Source organism: Octopus bimaculoides, chromosome 17 (genome assembly GCF_001194135.2).
Source record: "Octopus bimaculoides isolate UCB-OBI-ISO-001 chromosome 17, ASM119413v2, whole genome shotgun sequence".
NCBI lineage: Eukaryota > Metazoa > Mollusca > Cephalopoda > Octopoda > Octopodidae > Octopus > Octopus bimaculoides.
The window spans coordinates 29,655,635-29,661,764 of NC_068997.1; positions in this window are offsets into that span (position 1 = coordinate 29,655,635).

The following is a 6,130-nucleotide window of genomic DNA, read 5'->3' on the forward strand; positions in this document are numbered from 1 at the left end:
AATTTGGTGGGTGGAAATTAAAGTCCATTGTGTGTATGTGTGTGTATGTGAAAGTGCTTCTGTCTCACATAGGAGGGATATGTGTGGGGTGTATGCATATATATATATATATATATAATTGGGTAAGGCATGGGTGTATGGGTAAGAAGTTTGCTATGTAACTACATGGTTTTGGGTTCAAATGCACTCAATGACATCAAGGTTAATTGTTTCCTACTACAGTCTTGGGCTGACCAAAGCCTTCTGAGTTAATTTGGTGGGTGGAAATTAAAGTCCATTGTGTGTATGTGTGTGTATGTGAAAGTGCTTCTGTCTCACATAGGAGGGATATGTGTGGGGTGTATGCATATATATATATATATATATAATTATATATCGGTACAGGATGTCACCAACTGTATAGACAACATGAAATACAAAAACAAATGAGTTAAATACAGAAACAATGAACCGTTTTTATTTTCTGAGTTGAAATTCTGCAGAGGTCAACTTTGCCTTTCATCCTTTTGGACTTGATAAAATAAGTACCAGTGTACCAGTCATGCACTGGTGTTGACATAAGCAACTTACCACCAACCCTGAAATAGCTGGCCTTGTGCTGAAATGTGAAACTATTATGATTATTATGTAAATGCAGAGACCATTAAAAATCTAACTTAAAAATTAATACTGCAGGGAGGGGAAGAAAATTTTTTAAAAAGCCATAATAGCTTTTGAATAATATTATTTTGATACTTTCAGAAAGTATGGGAGATAACTCCATGTACGTTTGGTCTCATTAGACCTCCTCAGTTGAGAAAGACTTTATAGTCATCGAAGAAGAGGTGACAGAATCACTAAGTAAATATATAAAAATGTAAACTTGTTTACACAGGAAAATGCAGACATGTTCAAAGAATAAATTGATCTTAGATGCCACACACACACACACACACACACACACACACACACACACACACACAGAGAAAAGAAAATGTAAGTCATTGTCAACATTTTTAATGCATGGAGTATCAGGAAAAAAGCTAACAAGAAAGAAAATTGTGTGGTAAAGAAAATGATTGTGTTTATCTGTCCATAATTTTAAGTTGGAATGAATTTAATTCAGGCTTGAGGAAGCAAGTGTTTAGTAAGTCGTAGAAGAGGTATTGGTCATAATACATAACAGAGATGACTGTACAGATATGGACTTGCATTAACAGAATGGACTATATATATATATAAATGATTGAAAAGCTGCAGTCAGATGGTAACACTAGCAGCCACAGCAGCAGCAGCAGCAGCAGCAGCTCTGGTGGTGGTGGTGGTATTAATAGTAGAAGTAGTAGTGGTAGCAGCGGTAGTAGTAGTAGTAATGTATGAGGAGGATGGTGAGTGGAAGCAAAAGCAGAAGTAAGAGTAAGAGGAGATAAGGCAGTAGCAATAGTAACAGTCACATCACCACCACCACCACCACCATCATCATGATCATTGCCATCAGCTGCAGTAGCAGCAGCAAGATCATCATCATCATCACCATCATCATCAACAGCAGCAGCAGCAGCAGTAGAAAGTGCACTCAGCAGAGGCAGACCTAGGAAGTTTTTTCACTTCCCACTTTGTTACAGTTGATAGACAAAGTCTATAAATACCGACTTGTTGGTAATGTGCCCTCGCTACTTATTAATTAAATATATGTCCTTTTGATGACTGATGTAACTCTAGTATATTGTCTTTCTTAAAATGAATGCATGATAGGGGGGAAAGAAAAAAAAACATCAGACCCTAAATAGAAAATTAGGGACCTCATTTAGTTAAGCTGATTTAGGAAACGGACAACATATCATTAAGCACACTCAAACATCTAAGAAAAACAAAATGAAAAGGGAGATGATGATGATGACGATGACGACGATAATGATGATGATGATGGTGATGATGGTGTTCTAATAAAATTTCCCTGAATAAAAAAATAAGACATGACATTAAGGGGTGAGATCAATGAAATGTTGAAATGACCTCATCAGGATTTGAACCATGATCAGTAAGCTACTAAACTTTATGCATCCAAATTGGTTTGGCTCCCTGCTATTTCAACCTTTAATATCAACCTAGAAAGAGATCTATAATGATATGCATGTATATATATATATATATATAGGCGCAGGAGTGACTGTGCGGTAAGAAGCTTGCTTCCCAACCACATAGTTCTGGGTTCTGTCTCACTGCGTGGCACTGTAGGCAAGTGTCTTCTACTATAGCCTCGGGCCGACCAAAGCCTTGTGAGTGGATTTGGTAGATGGAAACTGAAAGAAGCTTGTCATATATATATATATGTATGTATGTATATATATATGCATATATATATATATTAGATATATATATATATTAGATATATAATATTTCTAAATCTCTCAGAGAGATTTAAGCAGTAGTGGAGCGATAAAGTTGTAGTATATTGTCAACTTAATGTGACAATCCCAATAAGGGAACACACTACTTCCGTTTAGCCCTAGGAAGCTGGACCGCTTCCTGTCGGCCTTGACACAATTACTGTGTCCTTAAGTCTGCGAGGGGGAGACAAGCTCCTCCACCCAGCCTAGCCAGCATTCAGGGACATGTTTCTGAGTCTTTGCTCGTCATCAGCCTGAAGTAGCTTGCCAGCTGGATAGAGAAGCCTGTTTCGCCTTCGCAAACTTATATAAATCATAGTGAAGTTTATTCACTGATCAGCAAAATTAGAAATATAATATTTCTAAATCTCTCAGAGAGATTTAAGCAGTAGTGGAGTGATAAAGTTGTAGTATATTGTCATAGTATAAAGTTGTAGTATATTGTCGTAGTATAAAGTTGTAGTATATAGGGCTAAACGGCAGTAGTGTGTTCCCTTATTGGGATTGTCACATTAAGTTGACAATATACTACAACTTTATATATATATATATATATATATATGTATGTATGCGTGTATGTATGTATATGTATATATATATATATACATATATACACACACACACACACGCACATATACAGGGTTGGCCAAAAGTCACCTGACAGTAAATCAATGCCATTTAATTCCAACATTTATCTATGTTTAACAACTGAATGAATTTAATAAAAAGCATCTAAATATGAGACATCATGAAAATTGTTCAAACTGAAGTCCTTCTTGAGCAACACATTTTTCCATTCGAGTCACTCCAGAATTACAGATAGTATTTATGGAATTTTGATTTACTGTCAGGTGACTTTTGGCCAACTCTGTATATGTATATATCCATCATCATCCATCATTTTGAATCCAGGTTTTGTCCCCATTAACGAGGGTGGCCAGATCTACCTCAATGCCATAGCAACCACCCTCACACCATCTCGCCATCTTACCCGGTTTTGGGCATCCTCCCTTCTCAAGCCAACCCTCCCAATCTCAAATGACTGAAACAAATAAAAGAATAAAAGGAGAAAATATATACAATAATCCCTTGCCATATCATGGTTTCTCCTATCACCCACTCAGGACATCGTGGATTTTTCTGGAAAATATGTAAATTTATCTTACGGACTCCTCAGTTATCTGGCTTTCTGCATCCGATAGGTATTTATATTTTTTTACATTTTAATTATTTCTTTTCATCGTTGTTCTCCAGGCCACCACCACCATCCTCTCCTGTTTTACTGAAGTTTCCATGGATTTGATAAATGTAAATAAACTATTTGATTGCTCTTACATAGCTACAGCCTCAGAGAATGGTATGTATGTCACATAATCCTTCTTCACCACACCTCATGAATCTCAAGCCTGCCAAGCTAATGAGAGAACCATTATGTGGTCAGTTGACATGGAGAAAAAAGCAACCATATCACTCAGATCGCACACTACTCTCTTAAAAATAAAAGGATACAACATACTAATATGCTGTCTGAAAAAAAAAAAACCTGAGATGGTCATGACTGGAGTGTCTTTTATGCATATAAGGCTGCTTGATTAGATCTGACCTGGTGCTAAACAACTAAATAACAATCTCAGGCTAATGTAAAAAATCAATATTTAAATCGGTTAAAAATTAGATTAAGAAAAAAAGCTAAGAAAAACAAGAACAATGTTTTTCTTTGAGCTGTGAAAAATCACTCTTGGTTCTGTAAATAACTTTCTCTTGATCAATGAAAAATAAAATCCAGCAAAAACAATGTATATCAACAACTGTTAATATGTCATTAGGTCAGCAGTGTAGGTTTTCCATCGTCAAATAGTGTGTCATAGATACAACCTAATCTGCTGGAACCAATCTCACTCAGACCGTTTCTCTACTGTTAATATAGTGCCAACGTACTTAATGTAAGAAGTATCTTTAATTAGATATACAGGCACACCAACAAGTTTTCTGGCAACTTTAGTTTCAGACTCATGCCAGATTATCTATTGTGCTGGATTAAAAGAGGTCATGTGATAGTAATTCTGAGTAAATTCCTAGAAGACCACTGCCTGTTTTATTAATAACGTTTTTGCAACTAATTCTTCACAACATGTTATAAAGTTAGAAACGCTCTTCCACTGCTTCAATGATAAAAATCTAAAGGAAACATTATTTAAAACAAAATCTAATGCCGCATACTAACTTCTGCCCATCAATCTCAGAGGTGCTGTAAAGGGTCATGAACACTGCCCTTCGCTTCTGACTAAAAAGATTTTCTTTTTTAATTATTTCAGCAAGAAAGAGAAAAAAACTCAAATATTTCCTGTTCGATGTCCTCAGCTAAGCAAACTTCACTGACAGGCCAAAGTAGTGAAAATGGAATTACTAAAGTAAATATACAATATTAATCATAGGTTTGAAAAACTAACACCTTTTAAAAAAAAGAGCTTAATTTCTCAGTGATGCAACAGTCAAATGTCGAAAAAACAATTTTCCATATAAATGGTGTCTCTGAGTAGTTAAACCTAAGCAATTTGTATTGAAATATTTTTCATATATATATATATATATATATATATATATATATATATATGCGAGTAAAAATAAATACAAAAAAAGGGGGTTTTGTATGATTGTGTATAGAGGAATATATTATTTTGTTTAGGAGACTTCCAACACTGTCTGTTTTTTATGTTTTATTTATATTCCTGCAAAACCAATGTGGGATATAGAATATGGAATATACAATATATAATATAATATACAATATATAATATAAAATAAAAATGGATGGTACTATGAAATAGAGTATTGAATGTCTTATTGAATATATGGAATATGTCTTATTGAATAGATGAAATATTGAGTGTTCAATATAAAGGATTAAATATATAAATATATAAAGGCGAATATGTATTTTCTATACCTTGTGGTATTTCATCATGGCCGGTATGACAGACTTTAATGCATATACAAATATATATATACATGCATACATAATCATCAACATTACCATTGTTTTCCATGCTGGCATGGGTTAAAATATATAAATATATGTTTCTCTTAGACATTACTGTGCATATGTTTGCATGTTTGTTTTTAGATTTTCAAATCTACCTCAAAACACCTAAATATATATATAAGCATTTTGCACTGCAGGATAGCAGAACAAAGCACCAGAGAAATAATTCTTGGTTTATTCTGATTCCAAATATGTGTCGTTTGTTGACTGCCAGAAAAAAGATTAATCCTATAGGAGAGGTTAATAATATATTTTATTTTGGTCGAGTCTCTTGCTACTCTGAGTTTCACCTGCCCATAAATACATAAATATATACCAAATTTTTTTTATTTATGTCAGTCATAGTAGCAAAGTATTATTAAAAGATTAATTTCTGCCATCAGATTATTTCTAATGTGGTCCGTATTCCCGAGCGTCATACTAATACATCCTTTTGTTATTTACACCACCTGTCCTCGTCTGTTGTTGTTTTTTTCGTATATTCTCCCATATATATATATATATATATATATATATATATATATACACACTCTCTGAGTGGTTGGCGTTAGGAAGGGCATCCAGCTGTAGAAACTCTGCCAAATTTAGATTGGAGCCTGGTGTTGCCATCCGGTTTCACCAGTCCTCAGTCAAGTCGTCCAACCCATGCTAGCATGGAAAGCGGACGTTAAACGATGATGATGATGATGATGATATATATATATAATGCAAGAGAGTT